Genomic DNA, 12420 nt, shown 5'->3' with positions numbered 1-12420 from the left:
TATGAAAATCATATATAATAAACATGGTTATTCATTTATTTCAAAACTTACTATTTATTTATTATTAAAATATGACAGAACAACCACCAAATAATATATTTACACACACACACACAAATAAAAATCCAAAAATAAATACCTGCGGTTTCTGCTGTGCTCTCTTTGGCCTCTGAGGGGCAGTGTGGATGCACAGAGCTAAAAGAGTAGAAGAAGAAAGTTCTTCATTAATATCACTTTTTCACAAATTAGGAAGAATATATGCCTGTGACTATTATTATTTCACCCGTGTTTGAATGCGAATATTGATTATTTGAATGAATATCACTCTCGGAACACAATGCTAATAATGTCCGCAAGCTGCTCGCAATAGGATTTCCCATTCACTGCTAGCATTAGCACTGGTGAGTTTTCTACAACCAAAGTATGTCGTGTATTTAAATATGAAATGTGTCATTATTTTTGTTTTGTTTGTTTATAACTTTTGTCATGCTTGGTAGAATTTTGTGAATGTTTAAAAGACTGCAAGTCTAAGTATTATATGAAGTAAATTAAGAATTGTAACTGATGTAGACAAATGAAGTCTTTTATAGTAATTCACAGTTAATTTCCTTTTATTTAGTATAACTATAACATTTATATACTGTAATTGTAATACAGAAGAATTTATTGCTTGTGTTTGCTAAAAAGATCACGTTAAATTGCAAACACAATATGGCAGTGATCACAATTAGATTATCTTCCAAAATCGTTCAGCCGTGTATATTTGTTCCCAAACTTTCATAACCTGTCCATCCCACATCCGTAAGACATGAATTCATATGCTATATTGCAGTTTGGCTTGCCTGGAGCCAGAGATGAATTTTTCAATTCAAATCACAGCCTCAGAGTTTATTTTTACTGCTTTCACTTTATGCTGCAACTCAGTCAACAACATTTAACAAAAAAAAAAAAAGTGTGCAAATTGAACTTGATTTGTAATTAAAGACTGCCAAAGACGTTTCATGATGATTAGTAAAATTCCAATGAATGGAATGCCATCTTTCATTTCGTAGCCACATTGTATATGTAGTAAAGGCAATCAATATTCTTTTTGCCATGAAAGATGAGTTAAAATGCTCAAAAGCAGCTGGCACTGTGTATTTTTTTGTTTTGTTTTGATAACGCCTGGCAGTCAAAGAGTTAAATCCATCGTTTTGCCGCGGCTCCGCCATTTCTCCCATTTGCAAAAACATGAAAACGCACTGACAGGTTTGCTCCACCGGGGACCGTCGGATTACATTTCACTCAAGTCGTTAAACACTTAAATGGGCCTCTAATGAGCCAGCGCAGTTAACAATAAAAAGCCAGCGAAATGAGAACTCTCGAATTACAATGAGTGAGCAGAATGGCTAATGTTAATATGTGATGGTGATAAACACGGGGGGAAATAAAAAAAAAAAAAATAACATGCGTGTGTAATGGCTGTTTTTTGTATCGCGGTCAAATCATGTGAACATGAAGTAAAGCCCCTCAGAATGAGGTAATGTTCACTAATGGCGCCCATGTGGCTTTAATTGTTTATGTTCTGTTTAAGGGTCCAGGCTGAGAGTCTGGAACTGTTTAGCTGGCTGACTCTGCCGCTATGTCAACACAAGCCCGAACTCCCACTTTGTTCGTTAGTTGGGGGGGGGGGGGGGGGGGGGGGGGGACTTCCCTACTTTGAGGAGGTCAACATCTGACATGTTGGAATAATACAGAAATGTGATGCGTGTTGAAATGTATCATTGTGGGAATGCACACGCCTCAACTCAACTTACTTACTTACAGTATTTGCGCAATGGAACGTTTCATATCAACGTTTGCCCATTCATTTTCAATGGGACAGACAGTGAACTTTTTCAAAGTATCACTTTGTGTCTGGTACTGCTCGGTGGCACAGTTGCGTAAAGCGCATTGCCCAGTAACCAGGAGGTCATCGTTTCATAATCTATCTCTCCATTTACTTCATAAGCATTCAAATCTTAGCATTCAGCTATCAGCATTCCCACGCAATTTTTCCAGAAATTGCACTTAGTCTAGTCTATTTTTTCAAACATATACTATTGTATATTTTTATTAGAGGTGTCAGTCGATGAGATGTTTTTAATCGTATGACATCAATAAATAACTCATGATTAATCGCACATTTCATATACGTTCTAAATGTGCAATCAAATTTATAATAAACACGTTTCTTCATTAACATAAAAGTGGAAAAAATGTTAACCTAATGTGATACGTTGATACAGGAATCTCAAACAATACTAATGCTGAACTTTGATTAAAAAAACTACAAAAACATATAGATATCAATGTCCAGCATTAGTATCGCTGTTTACAAACATCTTTTGTATTTACATCCCACTGCAAACTGATTTTGTTGCATTGCAGCAATTTGAGTGCATTGTAATGATCCCATCACTGCATCCAGCTTGAGATTATTTTCTGTGCAACGGCGAGGTCACGGGATGTTCCCGTTTTGTTTTGTTTAGTTTTGTTTGTCGGAACAGTGCTAACATTTCATCTTCTTTTGTTTTAGTTGTGGAAGTTTGTAAAGTGGTAAACAGACGAGGGTGCGAGACTGCCAAGCTGTAGACGGCAATAAGATATGTTACAAACAATTTGCAATGATGTCCAACATATATTGGCTAACCACAAATTCTCTCGTGACTTCAAAACAAAACAAAACAAAATGGTTTACTGCCTAACACGATATAATGGCGTCTTCCTTCTTACAAGTCACTGTGACTTACTAAGAATTGAAACCGAAGAAGAAACCACTAATATATATTTAGTTATTGATTCAAATATAACATGATATACATTTATGTAATACATATTCTATATTAAATAAACAGAGGTGGCAAATCCAGGTCCAGAAAGTAAAAACCCTGCCACAGTTTAGGTTTAGCCATTGATGCTAGCTAAGTAAATGAGCACTATGGTAGCTAGCTAGCTAGCTAGCTAGCTAGCTAGCGCCTGGGGCTAAAGGGTTTTTACTTTCTGGACCTGGATTTACCACCTCTGAAAATGACCTAAACATGTTTTAAAGTTGATTTAAGAGCTATAACCGTGCCCGCAATAATTTTTCTTCACGGTTATCATACCGCCAGAAACAAAATGGATGTTTATGCTGTTGAAACACTGATTCTATCCTTTTGTTTTTCTGTTCCTCCATTTCCCATTGACTCACATTTTGAATCCCCTCAAGACGCCTCCATTACCCCACCACCCCCTCCCATATCACATCCCTTTTTTTTTTTTACCTCCGATCTCTGAGCCACACCCAACAGCGCTGCCTTCGATCTAAACCGCCAGACCACGTCAGACGGACTTATGAACTTTAACCTCCGTGAGCGTCCAGTTACGTCACCGGAGAGTCGCCGGAAAACTCCCAAGAATCCTCCCAATTCCTTCTCCTGTTCTACTTACTGCCAAAATGTTTGTAAGAAAAGAAAACGGGTACAACATTTGTGAAGCGATACCTTCTCCAATTAGGAGATTTTACAAAGAAATTCAAAGGGGCATTTGGTCTTTTAATCTTTGAGATGACTGAACTTTATTTTTGTATAGCTTTTCTTACAATCAGGAATTGGTTATCAATAATGTGGAGCAATGCATTTTTTTTTTAATTTTTTTTTTTTAACAATGTGATCCAAACGGGGAATGTGGGTGATTTTCTTGGGATTGTACACATCAAGACTCAAAGTTCCCTTCCCATTCGCTTTTAGTTCTTGTACACTATATTATTCATATATAGTTGACCCTTTTAATGTGAAGAAATATTTTTTCAAAAATATTATTTAACCACTTGTTAACTTATCGTTTTGTTTTGTACTTGCTGTCGTGTTTGTGAAGGAGACCTTTACATTTATTTATCCTCACTTCTGTCTTATTTTCCTGTTTTCGCTTTGTAGGTCCTCGAAGCACACGTACTGTACTTGTATGTATCTTCCTTATTTCTTATGAACAACATTTCCATTTATGCAACGTTAGTCATTTCGACACGTTTTTTTGACAAATGTGTTCCGTTATTGCCGCAAGCATGCCGACAAAGTGAGATTGTTGTTTTCTTAGCTTCATGTGGGATTAAGGGATTATTATTATTAAATGGTTTGACGTGCAAATGAATCCGATTTGCATCTGATTAAGGTCATACAGGAGGTGGTCCCGATATGTAAAGTTCACGTTTTACATACTGCACAAATAAAATTCAGTCGTTAGAATAAATTAGTCACCAACGACGGCTCATTCCGATTTACGTACAAATTGGATTACCCCTGGACTGATAATTAGTAAACAGTGGAAGCTTCTGAGTCAAACTTTTTTTCTTTAATATTGTGTTTGTTTAATATGAATTCAGCAGCAAAAATCGACCTGTTTTTAGCCATCTTGGGGCGGCCATTTTGCCACTTGCTGTCGACTGAAAATGACATCACAGTTGTTGGTTGTTATCGGACCGGATCGTAGCTAACCTGTTTGCGGAGTTTGATCATGTGACATTCTGGCAAGCCGGGCCATGATTGGCCGTTAGACGAGTGCCAAGCAACTGTGATGTCATATTCGGGCGACAGCAAGTCCCAAAATGGCCGACCCGCGAGATGGATAAAAACGGTTTGATTTTGCTGCTTCAGTCATATTTTTTGAGACTAGTGGGGCCTCATACAACATATCTTAAAGAAAAATTTGACTTGACTTCCTCTTTTAAATCCAAAATAAGCGCTTTGTGACAGCTAAGGCTGTTTGACTTAATGTTAATCCCTCTGATGGCTTGATTCAATTACTTGTCAATTGTTTTCAATAACTACATGTTACATTTGAAAGCGATTTGAACACATTCAACTTTATATCCAGACTATAATGCTAAAGCTAGCTAACAGTTGAAATCATACAAAGCTGAATTACCTCATCTCCAAATGTTTCCCAGCTATTTTTTTGAATACTAAAAAGTGTTATTTTTCTAAGTCATGTGGTTTGCATTGCCGGTAATGGTGGACACTCGAGTATCGTTTTATACGTGATGCTCAAAAAAATATTCCAGAATTAGATAGTAAGGTCCATCTTGTTGACAAATGAGTAATGAGCATCGTGTCAAGTGTTAAATTCCTTTTAAATAAATAAAAAACATGTATTTTCCATGCCATCTTTTTGTACAATATTTATGGCAGGCGTACGTTGCGATCCGATGATTGTCTTCGAAGGTTTTTCATGTTATCGTACGTGCCGATTTTGCAAGATGACTGCCAACATAATTCATACGGCTGATGTCATTCTGTTTTTGTTTTGTTTTTTTTGCAACATGATGCAATATTGTTGTTTCACAGTTAGCTGATTGTTCAGTGTGCTGTCGTCTCGATTGTGGCTCTCCCTCCTCTTGTTTGGAAACAAGCAACATTTCTGTTTGTCGTTCATCGTATATCCTCACAAGGAAGACGTGTCATCGAAGAGCACCATGCACTGAATAAAACCTTTTTGGGGTTTTTTTCCTCTTCATTGCCAACTACTTGATTTCCTCAAAACAAGAAAATGTACAATTGTGGATGGAATATTACCAGTATGGGTGTAATTAATCGGAAACAAAACAGTCACGTGTGTTATACTCTGACAGAAAGGGAAGAAAATAATTCTGTATATTATTGGGTGGTTTTAAAAAGTAGCAGTGTCTTGTAGAGATGTAACGATACGCAAACATCACGATACGATAATTATCACGATATTGTGGGGAGGTTGGAAATACAAAAACGTCACAACATTGTTTAAAAACAAACAAAAAAACAACTCATACTAAAAAAGAAAAAAAAAACACAATATTGTGCTTTTGTTCCTTACAGTAATGAAAACATAAATATTATAATTATAAAAAAATATATAAATATAATATATATGTATATTGTGGCACTTGATGTTCCCCTTCATCTGACCATTAGACATAGAAGGGCCAAAACATACCTTGTGAAAATGAAACTGCACTAAAAAAAAAAACTAGCCACCAGAGGGTGCTCGAACTGCACAAATGGAAATCAACCCGACTTTTTTTTGTTTTTGTTTTAAAACAGATGTGCTGCTTTTAATATCGTGACATGACGACGACGATATATTGTGGAAGTTTTAATATCACGACATTGCCGTTATCGTTACATCCCTCGTGTCTCGATTTCAACGCAAAACATTGACTGCATAAACAGAAAATGCAAGATGGTGCTTTTGTCAATTGACGGAACTAAACGACATCTTTTATTTTCAATTCTCTATTGGGTTAAGGTGCACAAACTGAGCTGACCGCTCCATTACATGAATGTTGTTGGTAAGCTGATCCACCCACACACGGTATGAAAAACAAAACATAATTCATTTGAGCTTCTTGCACTTTTTTTTTAAACGACTACTACTACTATAAAGTATCTGAAGAAACAAATATTTGAGCCACTCTATTGAGAAGGCAGGTCTGTCACATGCAAGGGAACGACTGTTAACTGCGCCCCAAATGGAAAGTCTGGCTTTTGTTACCATAGCAACCAAGGGCGAGCCTTATCTTTGCCACTTTGAGTGGATTCTTTTGGAGGCACAGCCCAAAGTGGGCGGGGGGGGGCAAGCGCATGTAAAGGCAAAATGATTTTTCACATATCTCAAAACAAAAATATGTTGGTTGCATCATTTTTCAATTTTTCAAACATATTAATCGATGGACTGACCGAGCGCATTCCAAAACGATCTACGGTGCAAAGCAAAACGTTTAAAGTTGCGTCCATCCTACAATAATCGTATCTATTACACATGCTAAGCAGATGTATGACAAAAATTCTATTTTAAATATGGACATAATGCATGCAAACTCGACTCTTAGGATATTTGAAGGTTCTTTATACTAAACTTCTAAAAAGATCTGATATCGTAACCCCACAGCAAAGATCCCACATTTGCATTTCTTGCCGATTAGCATCTGCAGCATGAAAGAATTAAATATGAGGGCAGAATGTTTTGCAGTATTTGATGGGTTTAATTCCGTTTGTATTTAGATGTATTTTTGTACCTATTTCCACATAGAACATATTGTCCAAAAAAATTGGGGGTTGAAAAATCCAAAAGTGAATGCCACCAAAATTTGCCTTTCTTGTCACTCAAAATGAGATGTCAGCAAATTTTGTGCGCAGATCTAGCATCGTGATGTTTTTTTTTTGGATGTGGCACATCCCAAAAGTCATACTACCCTCAAAAAAGGGAGGAAGAAAAGCAATTTTCACCAGATTCATATTCAAAACAAACCTTTTTACAGCGCTTAGCTTCATCTACACTCAAAATTTCCATTGGGAAGTAAATCAATAGAACTTTGAGCTTAAAAAGCAAAACGTTCCATTGGTAGAAAAAATAAAATAAAAAAATAAAAAAATTCCACTGGTGTGTATGCTTCTCTTGTGATCTATAAATTATCCAAAACATAAATCGCACACGGCTGATTGGGCAACTTCCCGTGAGGTTTTCAAATATATATTGCGTACGCGTACACATAAAAACACAAGTCAGCAGATCGTTACAATTCAAACGTCCATAAAAACAACAACAATGTTGGATTTTTTTTGGATCACTTCAGTACAAAATCACCCACTAAGTAATCTTGTGCTACAGGGCACTCAATGTTGCCTGCGGCACGACTGTAACAATCGGGCAATCGAGCAGCCTCTCCTGGGGGAAAAAAATAAATAAAAATAAAGTAACAACTTGTGTTTTGTAGTGCAGACTTTCACAAGACTCGCCAAAACCAAATGAAAGCCTCCGTTGTCACGACTTCGCGTCTCTTGTGTCGTTCTAATCACGCTTTGTCACAAACTCACAAAAAAGCGAGTTTGGAATCGACACTGATATCGTTTCCAAGTTTTGTCACGTGCGCACGAAACTGCATTTTACTCTGAATACATTCATTTATTATTATTATTATTATTTTTTACCCTGATCTCTAATCCTGACTGAAGGACGGAGCTGTTGAAGAACAACACTGCGGGAGAGTCCCAAAATAGCAACCCCGGCGCATTATGTGACATTATGTGACATATGTTTTCAACTGTACAAACGCCAACAATCAACATGCACGCTTGCACTCTGTCCACAATTACATCATTCCTTTATCATCATATTGACTCAACATTATTGAAATGTTAAACTTCAATTATATTATACATCCATTTAATATCGTGTGTTGCCGAGAGCAAAACGCTTGTAAGTCGGTGAACCACTAGACAACCAATGCTTACAATTTACACGTTTATTATTAAATTCATTACTATTTGCTGTTCAACTATTTAACGTACGTAAACAATGGAACATCCAAATTGAAATGCCTGGAAAGAGTCTAAAAAATAATAATTTGCTTGACTTCATCTGGATGTTCGATAAGGCCTCTCAAGCTGTTGCAAAGTGTTTGTCAATTGAACCATGTTGAAATTTCACACCGGAGACGTCGTTCTCTTCTAAAATGCTGTGTGCACGTGTCCTCCTGTACTACTACTTTGTCCGACTCATGTATGCTAATGAGGAAAACGGGACGTCATTTGTGATGACAATATATAATCTATAAAAATAGTAGCTAGTTACAGTTACTAGTTACTTCATTCAAAAGTAATTCAATTACTCTGTTAATTGCTGCAGCAAGAGTCATGCTCAACTGAAAAAAAAAAAAAAAAAAAAAAAAAAAGATCCTTTTAGTTGTTGTTTTTTTTTTTAAAAAGAACATAAAATTTAAAAAAGAACATAAAACACTGTTGATCAACTCTACAATCTATATTCATTTTAATGAATTTGTTTTCCGTCGCTCCCACAGCCAACCCAGGTGTAAACAACCAAAATGGCGGCTAGTGATAAATTGTTTTTTATTTTGATCCTCAAAACATATTTTGAGCTCCCAGAAAAATTTTGCTTCATTTATTGTTTTAATCTTATTTCCTAATCATTCCATACAGTTAAGTAGTTGACCGTATAATATCATGCAGGGAGCTAGCGACAATACTGTCACGTACGATGCGTTACATGAAATTATGTCGAATGTTTATGAATGAAGAAAGCTATCTCGTTTTATACTCGAGTAAATTTTGCCGTTCAGTGACGTCACATTGTAGTCCGCCTTTTTTTAATTCCGACTTGGCGAGTGGAATTTCCCGTACGCACTTCCTGGTTTGAACTGGGAATCGTCCGACTTCCGACCATCCATTTACACCTGTTGCCAACAGCTGGCAAAATCTCTTCCACAGTGAATTTATCGCCTGCTGTTTGTGATTTTAGTCAATCCCGCCCAGTTGCGTGCGTTAATTCTCAAATGGCGAATTGAACGCCATTATCGCGCGCCCGAGTGGGCGTCGCGCGAGCGTCTCGGCTGCACTGCGGTTTTTATTTCCTCTCGTGTCATTGGCAGCGCAGTGGAACAGATTGTCGGCTTTGCACCCCCACTTTGATAACGCAGCATTTGTCGGATGTTTCTTTATCGGCTGCGGCAGATTGCCTTTGCCCGTCTCGTGATGTAAGCAGAGCTGACATGGCACCAGTTTGAGCAGCATGCTCACAATTACTCTGCTTGAGGGCATAACAGCAGAAAAAAGAAAAAAAAAAAAGATGTTTATTGTTCAGTCAAATGAACACTCAGAAGTAATTGTGCGATCGAATGCAAATCTATTTGAAAATTGAAGATAATGCTCTTAATGCTCAGATGGAATGACCTCTAATTTGCACACAAAATCAGGGAACAGAATGCCATGAAGATGACATATTCAAACGGTATGCCATCACAGAGCGATAAACAACAATATTCTCGAATAAGCACACCAAAACTGACTGCTATGAGAAATGTTTCCATGCAATAAAAAAAATAAATAAATGTTAGCACATGAAAGTTCCCTTTTGCTCAATATATTTTGCACACATTTTGTTTTACTTTAATCTACTCACAATTGTCTTACCTAAATAAAAGGCAGAAAAAAAAACAAATAATCTTTGGTCGAGCACATAAATCACTTCAGAAACGCTAACTGACCCAAAAGTACAGATTCAATTGAAGATTCTTCGGCACACGTCGATGGCAGTTCGCGATCGCTCCTGCTCGCTCGCTCCAATCTTCTTCCTCTTCTGTTGAACTTGCGTAGATGTTCGTGTAAAGTTGGTTTTGCAAGGCATCTTCTAAAACGTGAAAGCAAATCTGGCAGGTTTCATTCCAAATGCCAACTTTGGATTTCTTGCGATTTAATGCGGGGAATGTATGTGCATGTTTGGTATATGTTAAGAGTGGGAGTGTTTCTTGGCATCGCAGGCTAAGTAGCTGTGATTGAACGCTCTTCAATGATGGAAATCCGATGAGAGCGCTTGTGGATTCCAGCCGTGTATTTGAATCGGGGAAAAAAAAGATTTCAGATAAATTGCCTGCTTTGTTGGGCTCTCTTGCAGCATTATGTTGCATTTGGAGCAATCTCGTCCCGCTGCTGTCAATTTAATTGAGTGGATTCCCGTGCGCGCGTGTATGCGTGTGCGTCTCGGATGACTCGTTTTGTGACGGTTATGGTTTTAGTCGTAAAAATGTTACAGAGTCGTATTTTTCTGCTTTAGATGAAACCATTAAAACTTCACTTACTTTTATTGTTTGCTCCCATTTCCTAAATTCTGGCATTTTTTTTAATTTTTTTTGAATATGCATTGTTGTTGTAATCATCCTTGTGAGTTTTTCCCATTTTGGCACGCATCAGTCAAGGCGGGACTTTGAATTTGGCTGGTTTGGCTTCCTTTGCACAGTCCTGCTTGTTTTCGAGTCCAAGTCGACAGTAATTGGCAGTACTAATTTATTTCCTGTCCTCGTGAGAGACGCTTGGAAACGTGCTGCAATGTGCTAACGTACCTTTTGCAGTTTGTCTACTTCTGCTGCCGGTTGTTATTTTGTTCATCCTCTGTTGAATGGTTTGTTTCCTTCTTACTTTGTGCAGGTTTGAGCAGTGATTCTCATCTAGTCAGTCGGAACCCAAGTGCAAAATAATACTTATCATAATAATAATAATACAGTCCATTCAACGGACAGAAAATGGTGTCCAGTCCACTCAAAACACTCTTTCTGAAGTAGATAATTTATTTAAGTCTGTTAGTCCTCGAATTGGCTGCAAATCGTCAATGGTAGTTATTACAAAAAAACTGGCCAGCAGATGGCAGCAGAGTATAAGAGATCAACCAGAGCCATCTTGCAGCAAGTTCTTTTCAACAATTTGTGAATAATAATGATAAAACTTAAACAGATGCAAGTATATCATATTATATTTTGAAGAGACTTTAATCTTTGTTTTGGTAGGTTCCACGTTTTGAGAGCAATCGGGCCTTGCAAAATCAGCCAAAATCCAGTAAAACCAGCGGAAGCGAAGGGGCTTGCTTCAGTGAAAATGTCTGGGAGTGAATGAGTTAACTTCCACCTGGGAAAGGTAAGTTTGGATACATTTGAAAAATGTTTCACAGGATTTGTTTTTTAATGGATTTTGTTCCAATCATTTTGTACTGGACTGTGAATTTTTAGGCTATGAAAAAAGTAGGAATGTTTAATAGCACTTTTTGCAGACCAATACGATACTCAAGTCTTGAGAAGTTACCAATACCACAAGTACATAAAATCCCCCCTAAAATAACCATTTTAAAGAAGACCTGTAAATCCCAATGCAGTATTTTTCCTTCAAAATTACATGACATTAATGGCAATTTTCTCCTCCTTTAATTTCTAATTTCTAATTCCTGATTGTAAAACATCACTTGAGGTCGGCTGCCACCATCACGGGTATTGATACCTTCAAATAAGGCCGGTATCGGCACAATACTGATAACTAGTATCGGTACTCGCCCATCCCTAAAAAAAAAAAAAGTCTGAAATAATAATTTTGTACTGAATTGGGTGTTTTTAGGCCACGAGAAAAGTACTTCGATGGAACAATTTAAACAATGTGACAATATAAACTCAATTAGTCTATTTATTAAATCTTTGACCGCCAAACACGTTTAATAACGTTTAATAAAATCATAAACGTTAAGTTACGTCAACTACTTTTAAAAAAAAAATATATCAGTGGTCAGTGCAACGTCCAAGTGCAGCACAGCCGGATCAATGAGTTGTGAAATCAAAAACACCCACTTACTATGGCCAGCAGATGGCAGCGGTAGCTGCTCGGGCCCTAACTAGAGCTGCAAATTACAATGAAAGGTGACGCAATCTGATGAAATAGAACGTTTTCAAGGCTGACGTGAATCATCAAAGCCTTTGTAACATTAAAACTAATTTGTCGGAGCGTCACTAAACAAAAAATATTCGTATCAAAGTCACTGTTGTGGAGAAAATGTATCGTTTCTTTTCAAATGGTGATTACTAAAGGACGGATTAAGGTAGAAACATACTTTTTTTTT

The 12420-nt window shown here is 37.1% G+C and overlaps 1 protein-coding gene across 11 annotated transcripts in view; it reads left to right on the top strand.

The window, feature by feature from the left end:
- The window catches only part of epb41a (erythrocyte membrane protein band 4.1a), a 50022-nt gene extending 38565 nt beyond the window's left edge, over positions 1-11457 (top strand). For 10 of the 11 annotated variants that reach the window (XM_077507139.1, XM_077507138.1, XM_077507137.1 and 7 more), the window contains one exon: positions 3230-5518. The gene's annotated coding sequence lies outside the window, so the exon portion shown is untranslated. Of the gene's footprint in view, positions 1-3229; positions 5519-11326 lie in introns of those variants that run through there. The other variant, XM_077507128.1, reaches the window with a different exon arrangement.
- Positions 11458-12420: the final 963 nt, after the last annotated feature.

Source organism: Festucalex cinctus, chromosome 19 (genome assembly GCF_051991245.1).
Source record: "Festucalex cinctus isolate MCC-2025b chromosome 19, RoL_Fcin_1.0, whole genome shotgun sequence".
In the NCBI taxonomy this organism is placed as follows: domain Eukaryota; kingdom Metazoa; phylum Chordata; class Actinopteri; order Syngnathiformes; family Syngnathidae; genus Festucalex; species Festucalex cinctus.
This window is presented reverse-complemented; position numbering and strand designations above follow the sequence as displayed.